Genomic DNA, 21,489 nt, shown 5'->3' on the forward strand with positions numbered 1-21,489 from the left:
TTCTACACATTACTCAGTGCACATCAGGATAAAGGTACTCTTAATCCCCTTCACCAATTTCACCCATCCTCCCCTGTAGGTGGGGACAGTTACCTCCTCCTCTGGTAACTGTCCTCTATAGTTAAGACTCTTTTTGCCCCCTTTGTTCATTTGTTTTATTTCTTAAATTCACTATGAGTGATATTATATGGTATTTGTCTTTCTCTGACAGACTCATTTCACTTAGCATTATATTCTCTAGAGCCATCCATGGTTGTTGCAAATGGCAAGATTTCATTCCTTTTTATATTCGATTATATACATTGCATACCCATTTATGTTCCATTATATATATCACATCTTCTTTATCCATTGTATATCACATTATATTCCATTGTATATCCATTTATATTCCTTTATATATATCACATCTTCTTTATCCATTCATCTATCGATGGACAACTTGAGTTGCTTCCATAATTTGGCTATTGTAAATAATGCTGCTATAAACATAGGGGTGCATGTACACTTTTGAATTAGTGTTTTTCTGTTTTTTTTTTTTTTTGGGGGGGGGGTAAATACCCAGCAGTGCCAATCCTGGATTGTAGGGTAGTTCTATTTTTAACTTTTTGAGGAACCTCCATACTGTTTTCTACAGTGGCTGTACGAGTTTGCATTCCCACCAACAGTGCACCAGGGTTCCTTTCTCTCCACACCCTCGCCAACACTTGTTTTTTTGATTTTAGCCATTCTGACAGGTGTGAGGTGGCATCTCATTGTAGTTTTGATTTGCATTTCCCTGATGATGAGGGATACTGAGCATCTTTTCATGTGTCTGTTGGCCATCTGTATGTCTTCTTTGGAGAAATGTCTGTTTATGTCTTCTGCCCATTTTTAATTGGATTATTTATTTTTTGGGTGTGAAGTTACATAAGTTTTTTATATATATTGGATACTAACCCTTTATCAGATAGGTCATTGGCAAATATCTTCTCAATAAGGGTAAATGTTTTAAATGACAGCCAGGCCGGGAAGAATGTGAAGATCAAAGGGCCTCGGTGTCTATTCAGACATGTTACTGGAGCATCCTGTGAATCCAAACAAGAGAGGGTTGGGGGTCTCACCCTAGGCCACCAAGGTACCAATGGAAAGGATGACAATCTACCCACCAACTGTGGCTTAAGTTACTTTATAAAGTATAATACTCCTAGAAATGTATAAAATGATTAGTTCAAATCCAAGCCTTCCTCCCATCTTAATAATTTGTTTTGTTATTTAACTTTTTTCTTTTTTTACATTTATGCCTCCCTTATTAAATTTTAAGCTTCCTATGCTTTTTACTCTTATACCTTCAGGGTTTTGTTCGATCAACACATGGTCGATGACCATAGGCTGGAGCATGGGGAGAAATGAAGATGTAGAATTCAACTCTTGTGAATATAACTTTTGCTGTATCTAGAATAGGACAGATTCAGGTCTTAACTCCTACCCACAGTTAATGATTCATTACAAATCTGGGTGAATTTTATGATTTAAATTTAACCTTCCTTAAGACAAGGGGTGAGTACCTTTGACTTTGGGAGATTCCTACAGGCTTTAAATTCTTCCGATACCTCGTGAAAGTTAGTTTCATGTTCTGGGTTAAAACACTAAGGCTCCCCTACCCCTGTATAACTGAAAGTGGGAACAGGCAAAGAAAAAAGAAAAAAGAAAGAAAAGAAAAGAAAAGAAAAGAAAAGAAAAGAAAAGAAAAGAAAAGAAAAGAAAAGAAAAGAAAAGAAAAAAGAAAAAGCATAGCTGTTACTGGATTGCAGAGTTATTTTGCTTTCTTACATAGTTCTTCAGATCCTACCTTTCTTCTTCCAGAGCGAGATTATGAAATCTTTTTGAAGGACAACCCATCTGATGCCCTGTAAAACACCTTTTGTGCCAGTACTGACTGTCCCACAGCTAGTGCTAGAAGATATAGTCCATCTTAAGGGGCAGCTGTAGTCTTAGTGTGCTTAGCATGAACTAAGAGGGTCCGGGGACTCGTGTTTTAGCATTTACATGCTCACTGTAAGGGTAAATGCTAGGCATAAAAAAATAAAGATGAGAAGGCATCTGCCTTCAAAACTTACAATAAATTTTTTAAAAGTGCTATTAGGCTTTGGTTTTTACTTTTACGAACTTTAAAGACTCTTGTAGTAAGTGGTCATTATCTGGGGAGAATGATTTAAAAACACTTCTAATTTAACGTTTTAGCAAAAACAAGTAGTAACAACTTGAGAGTAGGGAGGAGAACTAATTGATAATGCTTTGACACACAATCAAAACACCCTCCTTGAAACATTTAGGTCAAATGGCTTCTAGAACACCTGACTGTTGGCTTTTCTTCTCTCTCACTGGTTGTTCCTTTTCAATCCTCCTTTGTTTTCTTCTCCAATTACTTAATGTTGAAATGTCCCAGGGCTTGATCCTCTTGTGTTTCCACACGCACTTTCTTGGGCAAGTGGATCCAATCCTAAGACTTTAAATAGCATACTTGCAGATCACTCCCAACATTGTTAATCCTGTTTCCTTAAGTCCAACCCTGTTCATCAAACTGTCTACTCATCATCTCCTCTGGATGTCTAATTGACATCTCAAACTGTCCAAACATGTATTCTCCATCTTTCCCCCACCAAATCACTTTTTCTAGTTGTAGGCTTTCCCACAGAAAACTTATTTTTCCAGCAAGCTGCTCACACCACAAACCTTGCAGTCATCCTAGATTTCTCTTTCTCTCTCACTCCACCTCCAATCCATCAGAAAATCCTGTTGGTTCTTTCATAATTTAGCCACAGAATTAGACTACTTCTTATCATGTCCACTGTTACCTACTATGGCCCAAGACCCCTAGATTTCTAACACACAGGAGACAGAATAAACTTTTGACTGTTACATTTTTATTTTGTCTATACATTGAGTTACTTTATTATCTAGAAAACATAATTTTTAGGGTTTTATATTCTTAGGTTACTTTTACCTGAGGTTTTATTAATCAGATTCTTTCCAAAGAATTATATTCTACTCCATAATGAAGATTAGTGAGGAAATGAGATTTAGCATGCAGAATTTCCTAGGAATAGTTTTCAGTGACATGTTAGAATTGTTCTACAAAATGATACATATCAGTTAAATTATGGTATTATTACCAGGTTTAGATTTAGACTTTATTCTTAATAGCTTATAAATTTTTACATTTATTTAATTTTGACAGAGAGAGAGAGAGAGAGAGAGAGAGAGAGAGAGAGAGAGAAAACATGCAAGCAGGGGAGGGGCAGAGAGAGAGACACAGAATCCAAAGCAGGCTCCAGGCTGTCAGCACAGAGCCTGATGTGGGGCTTGAACCCATGAACCGTGAGATCATGACCCGAGCCGAAGTTGGTTGCTTAACCGAGTCACCTAGGCACCCCTTACATTTTTTTCTTTAGTTTTAAACACACAGAAAACTTGGAAGAATTAAACAGTGATCACCCATATATATTTACCCACCACCCAGATTCTATACTTAACAATTTGATTTAGTACATGTTTATCCATGGCTCTTTGCATTCATCAATTCACCTTTTTTTTGGGGGGGGGGGCTGCATTTCACAGGACAATCTTTTTGAATGACAGCCAGATTATGTCACTCTTCTGCAAAAGCTTATTTCATTTAGAGTCAAAGCCAAAGTCCTTAAAATGTCCTTACATGGCCAGAAATGATCTGGCATCTTACTGCTCTGACCTCCTTTCTTACCATTTTTGCTATTTTGTTATTCTCTAAACATGTTAGACACACTCTGACCTTTGCTCTAGCTGTTCCCTCTGCCTGAATGGTCTTTCCCAGACACCCCGGCTAACTTTCTCACCTCCTTTGTGTTTTTGCTCAAATCTGATCTTTTGAATGAGGCCTACCTTGACCACCCCAGTACCGCACCTTGCATGCTTTATACAACAGCTATCCCCCTGCACATCTCTACCTTTTCTTTTTTCCCTTTAGCACTTCTCCTCCATAATTTACTTATTATGTTTATTGTTTGTTGGCCTCCCCAGTCCTGCTCCATGAGGACAAGAGTTTTTGTCTGTTTTGTTCACAAGTCCATCCCAAACTGTCAGAAACAAATGCCTGCATTACAGTTAAGTCTCCTATAAACATCTGTTGAGTAAATGAACTAATATATACTGAGCACCCACTAGATAAACAATACTCTACTAGTATTTTAAATATATCATCTCATCTAATTTTCATGGCAATTCTATGAGGGAGGTGTTAGTACTTCCAATTACAGATGAGGAAATTGAGGCTACCAGAAGGCAAGTAACCTATCTAAGGTTACATAGTAGTAGAACTCAGTCTTGACTATGTTTAAGATTGTTTCAATGGCTGGGTTTTATCTTCCCTTCACTTTTTGAGTTATATTTTTAAAAACTGTAATAAAATATACTAAATGTTTACTGTGTTTTTTTAATAGAAGAATTTCAGTTAATGAATGCAGAAGCAATGTTAGATGAGTAAAAAAAATAAAAATTGCCATTTTTCAACGTCTATGGTATCACGGATACAGGCATCAATTATCAATGGCTGCTAAAACCATTTGAAAGGGATGAGACTGATCAGCATCACCTCAAATCACCACTCAACCTAGCAACACTTAATGTGGGATAAGATATTGTATCTCTATTAAGATGCACACCACTGCCCAGAAAGTATTCAGGTCTTAAAAAAAAAAACCTTAATACAACGAATCCTCTAGCTCTAATTACTAGTTTACTAGAAACATGGAGAATAAAAGAGCAAGAGACACCACGAAGAAGCAATCAGCTAAACACAATGTGGATCATTCTTCTGAAAAAATTTTTCCAACAAATCAATGACAAAAAAGGGGGGGGTTGGGTAGGTGAGGGGAAGAGAAGGTAGGAATGTTTGGGATAAAATAGTCTCGAGATGTAATAATGAAACGCAATATATGGACTGTGTTTAGAATCTGATTCAAACAAACCTGACTAAAAAAGTGATCTTTGAGTGGGACGCCTGGGTGGTTTAGTTGGTTAAGCATCTGATTTTGGCTCAGGTCATGATCTCATGGCTCATGAGCTCGAGCTCCGCATCAGGCTCGGTGCTGACAGTTCAGAGCCTGGAGCCTGCTTCGGATTCTGTGTCACCCTCGTCACCCTCTCTCTCTGCCCCTCCCCCATTTGTGCTCTTTCTCTCAAAAATAAATAAACATTAGAACAAATTAAAAAAAAAAAAAGATCTTTAAGGAAATCAGGGAATAGTATGGAGTTAGCTAATTTTATTACGTGTGATAATGACATAATAGGTTTTTAAGGCCCTTATCAGTTAGAAATGCAAATTTAAGTATAGGTAAAATGATTTGAAGTCTAGGATCTACTTAAAAAAAATACATTTATTTATGGTTGAGAGAGAGAGAGAGAGAGAGAGGGAAGGGGGGGAGAGAGGGAGAAGAGTAGGGGAGGGGCAGAGAGAGAGGGAGAGAGAGAATCCCAAGCAGGCTCCACGCACAGCACGGAACCTGACATGGGGCTCAATCCCACGACCAGGAGATCATGGCCCGAGCTGAAATCAAGAGTTGGATGCTTAACCAACTGAGCCACCCAGGTGCCCTTGAGATCTACTTTAAAATACCTTCATGGGGCGCCTGGGTGGCGCAGTCGGTTAAGCGTCCGACTTCAGCCAGGTCACGATCTCGCGGTCCGTGAGTTCGAGCCCCGCGTCAGGCTCTGGGCTATGGCTCAGAGCCAGGAGCCTGTTTCCGATTCTGTGTCTCCCTCTCTCTCTGCCCCTCCCTCGTTCATGCTCTGTCTCTCTCTGTCCCAAAAATAAAAAAATAAACGTTGAAAAAAAAATAAAATACCTTCAGCCTTCCTTTCCCTGCCCTCAATAAAAAGGGAAAGAGGGTGAGATTGGCAAAATGATGAACAACTGCTGAATGTGGGTAGCAGGTAAATAATAGTTATTATACTACTGTCTCTACTTTTCTGTATTTTTGAAAATTTCCAAAAAAGTTTTTAAAGAAAACCTTCACTGTATAAAACTAGAGAAATACAAGAAAGCCAAGGAATAGAAAAATGACCCAGAATCCTACCTCTTTGAATGAACCTATAACATCTTTGTGAAAATGTTGTACATGCATACACATATGTATATTTAAAATTGGGACTGTAACATAAATGTGGTGTTGCTGCCTGCTTTCTTAATAAAATACAGCATTTTCTCCTGTTATTAAATATTCTTAAAAAATTAAAAAAACTTTTTTTTTAATGTCTATTTACTTTTGAGACAGAGAGGGACAGAGCGTGAGCAAGGGAGGGGCAGAGAGAGAGGGAGACACACAATTCGAAACAGGCTCCACGCTCTGAGCTGGCAGCACAGAACATGATGCGGGGCTCGAACCCACAAACTGTGAGATCGTGACCTGAGCCGAAGTCAGATGCTCAACCAACTGAGCCACCCAGGCACCACCCCCTCCAAATTTTTTTTGACAGAGTGTGTGCAGTTGCATGCAAGTGTGTGGAAGGAGCAGAGGGAGAGGGAGAGGGAGAGGGAGAATCTTAAGCAGGCTCCAAGCCCAGCGCAGAGCCCGACAAAGGGACTGATCTCATGACCGCAAGATCACGACCTGAGATGAAATCAAGAGTCGGGACACTTAACCGCCTGAGCCACCCAGGTGCCTTGTTAAATATTCTAATGAAGCAGAATTTTTATGACCATATAGTGTTCAAATGAATGAGCAGAATTCATTTAACCAACCTATCGTTGTTGAAAACCCAAGTTATTTCTAATTATACTTTAAGCAAACCTGAGATAAACATCACATATCTATGTATCTATATCTTTATGTGAATCGGATTATTTCTTAATATATTCCTTTAAGTGGAATTATGGTGTTGAAGCAGAACATATTACATACGCTTCTTTTTCCCATTTAAAATATCTTGTGAACATCTTTTCATGGTAATCCAGTTCTTTAATATAATTTTAGGTGCTTTAAATAGTATTCCATCTTATGGATTATGTCATGACTTAAGCAATCCTTATCACTGGACATTTAGGTTATTACCGTTTGACTGTAATGTGGCTCTGTGGGAGGGTTTAGCGCTTTACAGTTTTGTGTCATAAGGGGTCTTCGATTATGTATATAGATCCTTTCTCTTGGGTTAATCCATTTCTCTAGAGAAGTCTTCCAAATTTCTGTCTTAGAAGGCACAGGCCAGGCTGCCAGGTTCTGTAGGAGTTGGGGAAGGGGCCAAAGACACGACAGCTCAGCTCATGCTGTCCCCAGGGAATAAAGCTTTGGTCTTCTGCGGGATAGGAAAAGAGTATCTGAATCTTACTATTTCCCTCTTGTATGCACTGAAAATATTTTTCCCCACTAGGAAATCTTTTTGTTCTCTATTTCATCATTTCCACCCACTAGGAACTCTTAAATCATAGAGACAAGGAAAAACTTCTATTGGCACCATTAAGCCTTAATCAGAAGTCCCAATATTCTTGAATTGGTTCCAGAAATATCAAGGGGCAAAAACAAAGAAACATTACACATAAAACAACAACAAAACAAAAACAGAGACACGTCATAACTGCTATCACTGTATTAAATGTTGTCAACTTGAGATTTTACTCCAGGAAAAAAAAAATTCCTAAAGACAGTATGAAGCACTTATCTGTATGGGATGTCAGGCACGTCTGCTGAGTTTGACAACTTTTTGTTCCTGCGAGGATTGAAAAGTTCTTGCACGGAAGTGAAGAGCAGGTTATATTCTACTCTGCCTTTCGTATCTACAAAACTGGGAGCCAAGTTGTGATGCCAGAATCTTTACTGTTAGTAGTGACAGTTGGTATGCATGCAAGTAGCAGAGAGAAAACATCTAATTTTCAAGTTATCGGGTTGAATTCATATTGCTGGCACTTGAAAAATCTTGCTTTGACTTATAAAAGGAATAAACGATACAAAAGCCAAAAACAGAGAGTAAGTATGAAATAATGTCATATGCTTTCTTCTAACAGAGACTACATTTTCAAAGAAAGGGGAAAAGGAAAACACTGGCTGGCTGGAATGGGTACTGCTCTATAACCAGATATTTTAGAAATAAGTACTCATTTCAGAAAAAAATTCTTACATTTCATTTAGCATTATAAAACATGTATTTCCTGATCAAGGTGTTGTTCACCCTAAATCTACTGGATTTGAACTGACAACACTGGACCACTTTTGACCAAGAAAAACAATTTCATATGGTTTAACCCTACCTAACACAGAGCAAAGTATTACCAGGTGTCAAAAAGCAAGACATTCAAAATGAATATAAAGCATGATTTCAAATGGTAAAGTCAATTCTTCTCTACTAAGACCACATGCCTATGTGTATAATTTCTCATAAAATATAAACTAGAGGGTATCCCCCCTGTTAAACACAAATGACTAGATTACCACGTCACTGTCCTCAGGATCTCTGAACTTGAAAACTCTTTCATTCAACTGCCTGTTGTAATACTTAAGAAAAGAGAGGGTCGCCTGGGTGACTCAGTCTTCTGGGCGTCTGACTCAGCTCAGGTCACAATCTCATGGTTTGTGGGTTTGAGCCCCGCATTGGGCTCTCTGCTGTCGGCACGGAGCCTGCTTTGGATCCTCCGTCTCCCTCTCTCTCTCTCTCTCTCTCTCTCTCTCTCTCTGCCCCTCCCCTGCTTGCAAGCACACACTCTCTCTCTTAAATAAATAAACATTAAAAAAAAAAAAAGGAGTATACCTCTGCTGAAGATGACAAGCTGACTTAAAAGAAAATGGGGTAGAGCACTGAGTAACGCAGAGAATTGCTGAATCACTATATTGTACACCTGAAACTAACATAACACTCTATGTTACCTACATTTGAATTAAAATAAAAAACTTAATAAAAACAAAAAAAAGTGAATGGGGGTAGGTTAATAAACTTAAATTAACCAGAAAGTCTAGGGCAAAAACCACACAAAGCTCCTGTCCACCTTTACCATTTTGCTTATTACCTCTGTGCAGAGATGCTTTCCCCTCCTCTAAAATCTTTTCTATTTAAAAATTTTTTTATTTATTTTTGAGAGAAAGAGACAGAACACGAGCAGGAGAGGGGCAGAGAGAGAGGGAGACACAGAATCGGAAGCAGGCTCCAAGCTCTGAGCTGTCAGCACAGAGCCCAACGTGGGGCTCGAATCAACGAACCGTGAGATCATGACCTCATGACCGGAGCTGAAGTCGGACGCTTAACTGAGCCACCCAGGCGCCCTTCCTCTAAAATCTTTTTAAACATAAAAAACTGAAAAATTTTAAATGTATTATTTTTATAAAGTGATTAAATAGGCTACTCTGCAGAGAGTAAGTTTTATCAAGCTTTAGTTTAGCAAAGTAAATCCTTCAGGGGAAATACATTTTTCACTCCACAAATAAAGGAGTTTTTTCCTCACAGAAAACAAGCCAACGAACAGGCCAACCTTTAAAAATTTGATTTCTCTGTACAATACAATTCCTGAATTTGAAGATTTAACAGTATAGCTTCAGAAATTTAGAAGCAACACACACCACTTTATGATAAGGTTTCTGCTTTGCTCCAGCAGAAATTCTCTGAAGTCTCAATCCCCAGCATAATGTCTCCCAGATGTCTCAACTAGTTGCCATGCCAACTAAAGCAGCTTAAATTAAATGAGGGCCTGAAAAAGCACCTGCATCTCTCCAGGTCTGTTGCGCATTAAATAAAGCTCTCTTGACAGGGACTCAGAGGTGCCATTAACTTGAACAGCAGCTATCTGATTATTGTTTCTGAGTAATTTAATGAGGGTCTCCAAACAAGAGGGAAAACAGGGTACTCTTTCCCTCTCTTGGTCCTTCTAAATGGGACAGCCTCTCCAACAGCTGGTGTACCCCCTGGGTCAATGACTCTGCTATGGCCTCTTAAGTTACCTTTGGGTAAAGATAAAATATAGGATTAACGTTAGCGTTTTCAGGAGAATATTAACAGATTAACCATTTTCCCCTATTAAAACTCATCGTTAAAAACATGATCATAAAAAACACCACACGGTATGCCAACCTCAGAGTGATTTGAACAGCCCTGTTAGAAAATAAATTGCTGCTGATTGCAGCAATTAGTTAACTAGCTCCGCAAAATATGGATTTCAAAATGTACTGATTTGCTTCAGAAAAATGAATGATGCAAATTAACAATTATAAATTCAAGGGTGGGGGGGATGCTGCTCTGATGCCTCGGGTGCCCAAGGGAAACAACAGTGTTTCCACGCTGTTTTAAAGAGCTTTTTGTTGCCGATGTTGTTACTATTGCTAATGTGGACATTTAGAAGGTGATTTTTAACGGGGTAGAAAACAGTCCTTTTGCTGCTTTCTCAAATGTTATTAGCCACTGGGGTATATTAGTTAATAGAAATAAAAACTTGGCCAGAGAGGTTATGTGATTTACCCAAGGTCACATTCTGGTATGTAAAATGCCAGAACTACCTCTGGTTTCCCAGCTCTTGGTCCAGGGAGTCTCGACCCCACCAACCTGGTTCCCATAGGAGCCTTCCTACTATCATTCCCATGTCTTACCGACGAGTATCATCACAGAATGCAGATTACTTTGAAATAAAGCTGACTTTTTTTTTTTTTTTTTGGAGAACAAGAGTGAGCAAGAGAGAGCGTAGGCTCTAAATTCCAACAGCTAGAGATTTAGATCTTTAAACATGTGAGGAAACTGGGGCACCTGCCTGGCTCCGTTGGTAGGGCATGCGACTTGATCTCAGGGTTGTGAGTTCGAGCCCCACATTGGGTGTAGAGATTACTTAAAATCTTTAAAAAAAGATAAATGCGAGAAAACCATCAAGATTTCTTTAGCTCCTACTGAATTTCTAAATTAGATGCACATTCTAATTGGCAATTTGCCTCTATCTGTAAAACACATACATTTGGTTTCCTTAAAATGGTTTACTTTAAAAAATTATTTTTATTTTTTTTATTAAAAAAAGGTTTATTTATTTTTGAGAGAGAGAGAGAGAGAGAGAGCGAGCAAGCAGGGGAAGTGCAGAGAGGGAGGGAGACAGAATCCCAAGCAGGCTCTGCATTGTCAGCACTGAGCCTGATGCAGGGCTTGAACCCATGAACCATGAGATCATGACCTGAGCTGAAACCAAGAGTAAGACGCTTAACTCACTGAGCCACCTAGGCGTCCCTAAAAATTTTTTTTTTAAACACATGAGAAACAATAAAAATAAAAGCAATGAACACTTACTGAGTTCTTACTATGTGCCTGGCACGTTCTAAACACTTTGAATTATCTCAAGGAATTCTCACAACACAAGTCACAGGCTATTATTATAAAGAACTAATTGTTCTCTTTGTGATTTTGAGTCTTTCCTTTTGGAAGAACTGAATCCGAAGATGTCTGAAGTAATTGCTCAAATGCACACAAGTACTCTTATTCATTTCTTCTAGCGCCTGAATTAGTCTTAGTTCTGTCGCTAGTAGGCCAGAGCCTCAAGTAAGAAACAACCCTACAATTTGCTGAGGGATTATCTCAGTTTGCTGAGAAGTATTTTGAGTCTCCTGTATGCCACTTTTAACACAGGTCACCTCATTCAATCCTCCTAGCAACCGGGGACTATTCCCATGTAACAGATACAGACTGGGGGTGAGGAATGTCAGGCCGACATGCTAAATAATTACACCCCTTTTGCCAACAGAAAAATAAGACAAAAGTTAAAAAATCACAGAGGCAAGTTTTTCTACCTGACATTCTTTGCCTCTCTTTCCACCTCCTGAATATTCCACTTCCTTCAAGTCTTACTCTTCTTACCCTTCTTTAGTCAAGTTATAAAGCTAAAATTGATATTCAATAAATATTTTCCAGCACCTGTGAATCATATATGCTTACTTGAAATAGCTTCTTGAATAGCTTCATGTTCCCTATTAATTTCTTTAAATAGAGGAGAACTTAAATTAGCTTATGTGTATATGTTAGCCTATTATTCATATATATGTTCACATATATATATACACACACACACACACACACACATATATATATAAATATAAATATAAGAGGAATCCCTGGCTAACATACTGCGTGTGGGGGCTGGGCTAGCAGCCCTGGACAAGAAATGGGAGGGAAAAAAAAGTCTGCATTAGAGACTGCTAGAAATATAGGCCAGGCCTTTGGTGGGCAGGCTAAGTTGAAAAGAGAAGTTTGAGGGGCGGCTGGATGGCTGAGTCAGTTGAGCATCCAACCCTTGATTTTGGCTCTGGTCATGATCTTACAGTTTGTGAGTTCAAGCCCCGCATCGGGTTTTGCACTGACAGTGTGGAGCCTGCTTGGGATTCTCTCTCTATGCCCATCTCCCATCTGTGTGGTCTTTCTCTCTCTCTCTCTCTCTCAAAATAAATATATAAACTTAAAAAAAAGAAGAAAGAAAACATACGTTTGGGAATCATTAGATACGGTAAGAAATAATCTGTACTTTCTATTAAATGAAACCTGCCACAGATGAGATACTGATTTTGCTTTTGGTTATAATCTCCCTTTGCACAGCATTTTTCTTTTTCTAAATTTTTTTTTTCAACGTTTATTTATTTTTGGGACAGAGAGAGACAGAGCATGAACGGGGGAGGGGCAGAGAGAGAGGGAGACACAGAATCGGAAACAGGCTCCAGGCTCTGAGCCATCAGCCCAGAGCCTGACGCGGGGCTCGAACTCACGGACCGCGAGATCGTGACCTGGCTGAAGTCGGACGCTTAACCGACTGCGCCACCCAGGCGCCCCAACATTTTTCTTTTTCTATTAAAAAACATTTTTTTCATTTCTTTCCTTCTTTTATTTAAAAATCCTGGATACTGAAATTATGGAAGTACGTTGCCAAGAGTTGTAAGTTCAACCTCAACATCATGACACTCTTTAGAATAATGCACATCGCTGTCATTAGCAGAGTTTTTAGTGCATTGCACCCAAATTTAACATGCAGAACACACTGCTCGACCCAAAAGTTGCTGAGGATGAAAATATGCTCATGAAGGACAGAGACCAAAGCAGGAAAAAAGCAAAAATAAGGAATCTTCTAACATTCCTTAGAAGAAATGAGGTGGGAATATAGAAGAGATACCAGAAAGGCAGACAAAAGAGAAGTATTTATGACTAAAACAAGTTTTAGGGTGCCTGCGTGGCTCAGTGGGTTAAGCGTCTGACTTTGGCTCCGGCCATGATCTCATGGTTCATGAGTTCTAGCCCCACATCGGGCTCTCTGCTGTCAGCACGGAGCCTGCTTCAAATCCTGTTTCTCTTTCTCCCTGCCCCTCCCTGGCTGCTTGCATACACACTCTCTCTCTCAAAAATAAAAAAAAACATTAAAAAAACCCCCACCAAAACCCAACCAGTTTGGGGCACGTGGGTGGCTCAGTCGGTTAAGCATCCAATTTCAGCTCAGGTCACAATCCCGCGGTTGTGCTGACTGCTCAGAGCCTGGAGCCTGCTTCGGATTCTGTGTCTCCCTCCCTCTCTGGCCCTCCCCCACGCGTGCTCTATCTCTCTCTGTCCCCGAAGTAAACAAACATTAAAAACAAAAAAACAGTTTTGCACAATTTTCTTTGATGCAAAAATGATTATGGGCAAGAAGAACAGGAAATTCATCTAGAGCCTGGCAGTCAACTATACCCTCAATGGTAGGACTCCCTGACCCCTTGCTCCAATTAAAACAAATCTGTACCATGATCAGTATTTGCTTGACCCACCCATCTCTACGATCTATTTTAGGAAGTAATTTAAGAATGCATGATAATCAGCCGCATGCCAGAAAACCTGACTACTCCAACTGTCAAAGGTAATTCTGCAGAAAAAGCTACACAATCACCACAGAAACAAATGCTGACACCAAATTCTGACCTTCAATTAGGAGTCAGATGATTGACTCCTTTTCTGTTTTTAGGAGGTCATGATTATTCAAGCAGTCTCAGAGGCTACAGGACTGGTGCCAGCAGCATCTTTGTGTAACCATCATCATTAGCATCAATAAATACTGACTGGGCACCAAGTGGGTGTAGAGAGCTTGCTAACTCCATGACAACACAGAGAAAAAAGATGGACGAATGCAAGGCAACATACAAGAGGTCAGAAGGGATTGAGATGAGCTGTAAAAATCAAGTAGAGAAAACAAGGAAGCAAAAAGATTTTTAATGTACTGTACATGGCCACAGAAGCTTGACTGAAAAAGAAAAATACTTATTGAGGAAAAAAAAAGCTCCTATTTGTCGAGAGTTTTCTATGTGTTAAGCCCCCAGCTTTAAATTTACTTAGCCTCATGTACTCTTAATTGCTCTAAGAAAAAAATCCTATCGTGATTCCCATTTTACAAACTAGTGTGCAGCAGAGTGAATACAAGATCCTGGCCTTTGTTCTGAACTTGTACTGTCTTTCAAAAGATAAACTTTGGGGTAAAGGGGAAGGAAATAATTCTACTTCAGAAGAGAGAAGGCCAGGAAGCTGGTTTTTACAATGAGGAGGTAAAGGAATTCAGGCAGTGGGAGGCGGCGTGGTGTAGGTTTTGGGATGAAAGACTAGGTTAGATTGTCAACTGCTACTTACTGGCTTAATAACATCAGGCAAGCTAACGAAATCCTCAGAGTTTGTTTCTGCGTTTATAAAATAGGGACAATGAAATCTACTACACAGGGTTACTGCCAGGGTTTAGATGTTGTATGTGAATCATATATAAATGTCTGGCAACCGAGGGAACAGGGAGATTACTTGGGTAGCTGTTATCACCATCACTGTTACAGGAGGGAGGAAGGATACTGAATTTATTAAATATCAATATGCCAGGCACTGTGCCAAATGTGTTACATACACTAATTTCTTTATTCCTTGCAACAGTCCTTTGAAGGAAAATATTATCTCCATTTATCATTGAGAAAACTGAGGCTCAGGGAAAAGTATCATGTAAGTTTTTGAAGGTCAAAAAGCTAAAAGAGAGGAGGGGAAATAAGGAGATGAATTCAGGAATGCCCAATATCAAAGTCCATGCCTTTGCCAAAATGTATGACCATGTTCTTATTTTTCCTGACATTTCCCCCTCCCTGAATAAAAAAAAGCCAAAAGAATGTTAGTACAAAAAAAACCCAACCAACCAACCAAACAAAAACCACAAAAACACAAAACAGGCAACCGGTTGAAAAAGTTCCTTTAAGCTACTGATCTTAAAAGGAAAGATTAGGCAATCTCTTAAGGACATCAGTGCTGAAGAGGAAAGTTTTATTCACTTATGAAATGGGGTCTGGTGGTTTTCTGGCACCAAAAAATAGTATGTCGATGTAGTCACATTCTTTCATATGAGGACATAAAAACCTTTTAGATCAAGAAAAGTTTTCTACAGGGCATATAATTTTTGAGAGAGACCTAGGGTTGGTTTTGGACAGACTGGAAACTCAAGGGAAGTTAGACTTTTGAGACCCTCTACGCAGGGACCCTGGTTCTGGGAAAGGGCTTCTAGTAATAGGTTTCTCAGTCTGGAGCTCAGGGTGGTAAAAATTAGTAACTGATCAGTATTCCACATATCCAAAAACAAACAAACAAACAAACAACACATGCACACAAAACAAAACTTCGCTCAGCTCATACATAATATACTTCCTTTGGAAAACAGCCACCTCGACCTAATCCTATTTTCTACCATCTGATTCTCTTGCCACCTTTAAGCGATGTATCAATAAGAGGAAAAGACTGTCAATTAAACATGCAATTATTAAGCCCATTACCAACTGTACAAATCAGTGCTCTTAATACTTAATAATGACACCAATAGAGTATGCAGAGAGCAAACGACCACAGTAAGTAGTACATAAAGAAATTGTATCTGGCTAAAACTCAGATTCGTGCTAGTGTGCTGTAGCTCCATTAAGTTCCCTGAAGTACTGCTCTCAAATAAATTGAGTTGGTAGCAGGAGACTCAGCTGGTCTATGAAGTGGCTAAAAGCCCCACTGCTTCCCCATATCCTCCAATTAAGGCAGGTCTGATATATTTAGTGGCTTCTGAAACCTCTGGGTCTCCAGGTAACACATGCCTCCTAGTGTCTACCAACCTTAAAAAATAGAAATAAAGTCAGAACAGTGGGATATACAAAAAGATCAAATAAACAGTCCTGTGAGCCTCCCTAAATTCTCACACCTGAATTAAATATGTCAAGAGGCTAATAATCAGAAGGTTAACCAGAAGGTTAAGCAGTTCAGGAGAATGATAATGGGGTTATGAGGCTTTTCAGCAGCTCAAATTAGGTGTGGCTTTGTTGTCATCCAATATTACCCTCTAAGAGTTGGAAAGCCTGACAGCATTTCATTCCAACCAGCTGGGAAGTTTTAGAGACATATTTATTTTTTGATGGAGAGGTGAAAAGACTAGATTCAACCTTTCCTTTTTTTTTTTTGCTTCACCTGGAACACAGGTGTTTCAAAAAGAGCTGGTGTGAATAATTTGCTCTATCTATAGTGATTCTCTTCAAAGCAGAGGGAAAAAAAATTCCAACTGTGAGTTGGAACTTTTAACTGTTCTTTAAAACAACCTAAGGATTTGCTAGTACGCTAAAGCCTGAGTAACCTTTATGCAGGCAGGAAGGGACAGACAATACTAGGAGACGTAACTATAGGACATAAAAAAGCGAATAGTTCTTGGGATGGTGGGCTGAAGGAGGAAATGATGTCATTTCTTTCTAATTAATAGGAAAGGTTTGGTAAAGGTACTGAAAAAAGCACTAAGAAAGATAATGTGGATGCAGTCTGGGTGGAAGGCTTGGAGGTGCTGAAGATTTGTATGCTGGGAAGAGGATGCCAGGTAAGGAGACATGAGGTACTAAGGTTAACAACAGTTCACATATTATTATTTAAAAAAAATCCTCTCTAAAAACAGGCTATGCTTGTTATTGATAGGCCATTATCAAAGTCCATTTGTCTGTGATGAGTACTTGCTAATGTCGTCTGTTGGTTGTTGGCAGTCGCTTGACATGCTTTGCTTGTACCAGAAAATTCATAGGAATTCCTACTGTCTGTCAGCTTTAATAAGTTCTCCTCTATAAGGCCTTCCCTTACTACTTTTATAGCGCTTATTAACTTCCAGGCACTATTTTAAGTCAGTCTGTCACTCTATCCCAATCTATCCCAAAATAACTCTCTGAGGTAGGAACCATTATTATTCTCATTTTATTAACCAGGAAATTGAGGCACAGAGAGGTTACAAGGTCACACAGGTAGTAAGAGGCAAAGCCAGAATTCAAATCTAGGTAATCTGGCTCCAGACTCCATGCTCTTTGCCACTACAACAGGTTTTCTATTATGTCAAGCTAGCAGAATGCTGACTAGGTAGGCCCTGAACTATCATAAGGGCTTTGAAATAAACAGAGGATGACGACCCTTGTTCTTGTTTCATGATGTGCTAGGAGGCCATTACACTCAAGACTGCTACTGTCGGGCAACAGAACAAGGGATGATGAAGAGTATGGCAGGAAGAAGGATGGAGAAGGGGGCTGATTTTAGAGTGCTGTTATTTAGGCTCTAGTATCAAGAATATTAATTTAGGCTCTAGTATCTAGTATTGAGAGCTTTGTAGGGAGAAGAAATGGAGACACTCACTAGTCAGTTTCCTAATGTAACAATCTTCTAAGAATATGAGATAAAGGTCAATATTCCACATTCCCATATCCAAGCCTGCCAAGCAGTCTGACTTCACTTGTTCCCACCTCTCAGACAAAAGAGAAAGAATAAAGCCGATTCTTTACACAGCTTCTACTATCAATAAACACTGGGAGAATTTATAAGCTATTAGGAATAAATGCTTACTATAAATGACAAGGTGTTGTGCAAACATGTCATAAAACAGCACTGCTAAACAAGCACTTCAATAACAGAGAGCTAATCATCCTGGACAGCCCAAGTTGTGTATAAATGTGAATACTTGTGATACGGTCTTATGTAAAAAAAAACCCAAAAAACAAACAAACCCACCTATCAGGTTCAAAAAACTCTTACCATCTGGAGTTCAGAACTATAGCAGTCTGGTCTGACTGCTCAAGGGAACTGAACTCTGAGAATACATTTAATGCTTTATGTGCAATGAGTAACTGATTTTGTATGAAAAATTATTAATGATATGTTAAAAGCTTTCAGAGAACAAAATAAGGCTATTTAACTGGTTTAGCTGGACTGGGAGAAGAAAACGGAGAACTTGTGTCAAATTATTTCCTACCGACTGAATATGGACAGAAAGCTTTGAAAACACAATTTTAATGCCTAAACAGTCTTTACTGACTTGAGATAATGAAAACTGGATCATTCTTTCTTCCACTGCGTATTGGACAAAACTAACTCTAAGCCAGACCAAAAAGAAATCTTGCAATATTAAATATTCATCAAATAGGTGTCCACGAATTCTCTTATGCGAAAAGTCCAAGAATGACAGTGAAAACATGCTTAAACCCACATTAAGCACTAATTCTGAAATCCGGTCATTCCTATTTGAAAGAAGGCAATCTCACAACCATAAATATGTGAGACTTAACAGACTCACATTTTTTTCTTCCAAACTCAGGTCCACAGCGGAGGGAAATTTCAACCTAGATCCCAGATATGTAACTGTCTCTGAAATAAAAATGAGGGCATTAAATAGCATGGATAATGAAAATCTGGTTTATGGATATTGTTGATTTCAAACAATGCTTTCCATGTGGAAGAAAAACAGCAATGCATCACAGAGAGAATTGCTTTCTCTTGTAACAAATGGTCAGCCCTAAATCTCATCATCTTCTTTGCAACAAAAAGCATGGGCGCCTTTGCAACTAGAAAAAAAAAAAAAAGAAAATCAGTGTGTGCTTCAATTAGAATCACTGACCTTTTCTGAAGCCTGCCTGTGCTTCTCTATAGAAATCAATGGAATAAAAGGTCACGTTGTTAAAATGTTTGAATACAACATTCTCTTTCCCAGGCAAAGGCAAATTCCTTTTCTTTTTAGGGCAATTAATCTGTTGTATATAGAATGTCAAAAATTAAAACTACCTTTAATTTGCAATTTAAAACTAATTTTAAAAAATCAGTTCTATCACCAGAAAAAAGGGAAAATCACAGGAAAGCTACATTCTACATACTTCATTTTACATACCCTGTCATAGCCCCAGAAGGCTCTATTGGCTAAGTCCTTGTCACTAAGGCTATACAACAGCCTTGCAATAAAACACATGCAATAAAACAGAAAAAGCATCCTAGAGAAAAAGAAGTTACTTCAAATCTCAGTTCTCTTCTTTCCAAAGTGCCCTGAAGAAGTCAAAGGCAAGCTCTGTCTGCCAAATGTAGATGGCAGAGCTTGGCGATTACTAATTTTCCACCATCATAACCCTCCAAAGCAAATGCACATTCACACAAAAACAGAGATTAAGAGTCAAGAAACAAACCAAAAGAAATGACTGGAATAGTCATTATTTTTTTCTGAACATAAAAAAAAAAAAATCTTTGAAAGAAGTGCCTTTATCTAGATTATAAACATTTTGCTTCTCCAGTTTTTTTAATTCATGAAGAGAAAGGGCAAATTCTTCGATCACCTCTTAATCCATTCAGAGGATAAATACACCGATCAGTCATATAAACTGCATCATGCTTCTTACTGCCACTACAACAAATCTCAAAACTTTCTCTAAGAGACACCAAGCCTTCAAATTAGATTCACCAACCTTTCCTAACGGGTCTAAAAAACTTACTTCTGTGTCCAGACAATCTGGTTTCAAATACCCTCCTGCCCAACAGAATTTGAGAGCAATTTACTCCAGGCTCATCTATTGTAAAGCTGCAAGAATGATGTCATTAAAACCTGAGAGCAGACTGCAATCAGTGGTATAAACCACCACAAGCAGCATTGTGAAGGGAAGAACAAGCCTCTCAATATGCCAAGCTACAGATGCTTCCTTACCTACCCAGTGCTACCCATCACCAACGAAATTCACTTCTGGTTAAAGGTTTTAAAAGACAAAGTTATTATAAGGAACTAGTTATGAAGGGCGGGGAGGATTCAAAATATACAGAGAACAAAAATCTATAAGAAGAATCTAGGAGAAGTATATCAGGGAAGTCTGTTTCTCAATACTTTCTATGGCAGTAAGAGATGAAATAAAATGGCGGTCCATTTAAAGCGGGGGAGGTCTGCCTCTGTGTCAAGATGTAGTATCTGCTATATGTCAATTATATCTCAAAAAAAAAAAAGGTGTAAGAAAAAAAGACCTAATATCTGACATAGAGCCTTATCCATTTGTTCCCACTTGTCCCCACTTTCTAACATTTATGTAATGAACGTTCTATTATACACTTAGATGTGACACCTGTTAGCACTGCTCCACACTATTTAATTAGAAAAGAAAGAGCTACCTGGACCCACAAACAAAACAGATACTGCCTAAAATTTTGTGAAAAAATAAAAATACAACTGGAAATACTGAAAATATATTTATTAGACTAACAGATCACTGATCTTGTATGGATCCTATAAGAAAGGACTAGAGAAAATGTTTTATTCTATGAAAATTTTAAGTACCAGGTAAGTCTTCCAAACTCTTTTTTGGGGGAGGCGGGGAGAGAAGGGCAGAGCAGTTTTTTCTGCTCAAGAAAATTTGGTTACGATCTTTAGTGTTAAACTGATTAATATTAAAATTATTTGAAATTCATCAATCATCCCCAATTGAACCATGAACCCCTTAAAGGTAACAGCAATGGCCATTATGCTTTATACTACCTGCTGGTACCTCTTTCCTGAGGGTAAAGGTCTAAAGTTAGGGCATAAAATGAACACTGAGTATCACAAAAAGTCATCTGGGAAGATGCCATGTTGGAAGCCAATACGTCAAACTCACATTAAATCCAACAGTATAGTGTTCTCTGGTATCGAAACAGAGTGCTGTTTTCTTTGACCGAACCCTGTATGAAACAGCTGGCTCTTGTTAAGGGGTCATACTGTATAAAACTACCTCTCTCAGCACCAGTATCATGCTCAGTTTGGTGAAATTCTCTCACTAGGGGAAGCCTATGGGAGCTGAAATTACCCGAGGGAACAGCACATTCTTGATTCCGAGCTCATGCTCACTCTGAAAAATGAGCTAAATGAATGGAATTGGACATAAACGAATTCTCTCTCTTTTCATCATGTTTAAAAAGTCAAAGAATGAACAAAGCAGAGATTTTGGGTGACTGATTCAAGGCCTCGAGTCAAAGACTATACACATGGCTTTAAACTTTGATACTTACACTTTAAATTCTGCCCTTTATACCACTGGTGTGTCAGAATGAAAAAGAAGTTAGAATATATTCTATTTTAGGCAAAAAGTTCCAACTTTCTTAAAGCCTAAACAGAGGATGAATTATGTCTTTTGAAGACTGGTAGATCAATCATAGTCAATTTGGTCATCAAAAAGCATTTTATGATCCATACATGAAGAGCAGCGACATGATTCTGAGGAG

The 21,489-nt window shown here is 38.7% G+C and overlaps 1 protein-coding gene and 1 long non-coding RNA gene across 3 annotated transcripts in view; both read right to left on the bottom strand.

The window, feature by feature from the left end:
* The window catches only part of NLK (nemo like kinase), a 165,541-nt gene that overhangs the window by 30,420 nt on the left and 113,632 nt on the right, over window positions 1–21,489 (bottom strand). The window lies entirely within an intron of this gene.
* The window catches only part of LOC124513038 (uncharacterized), a 29,358-nt gene continuing 8,815 nt past the window's right edge, over window positions 947–21,489 (bottom strand). Inside the window, exon 3 of the long non-coding RNA XR_006962282.1 lies at window positions 947–1,067. This is a non-coding gene — a long non-coding RNA (uncharacterized LOC124513038). The remainder of the gene's footprint in view (window positions 1,068–21,489) is intronic.

The sequence above is a fragment of the Lynx rufus genome, unplaced genomic scaffold, assembly GCF_022079265.1.
Source record: "Lynx rufus isolate CCGP_SWC_20201006 ecotype Redwood Valley unplaced genomic scaffold, mLynRuf1.p SCAF_18, whole genome shotgun sequence".
Lineage (NCBI taxonomy): Eukaryota > Metazoa > Chordata > Mammalia > Carnivora > Felidae > Lynx > Lynx rufus.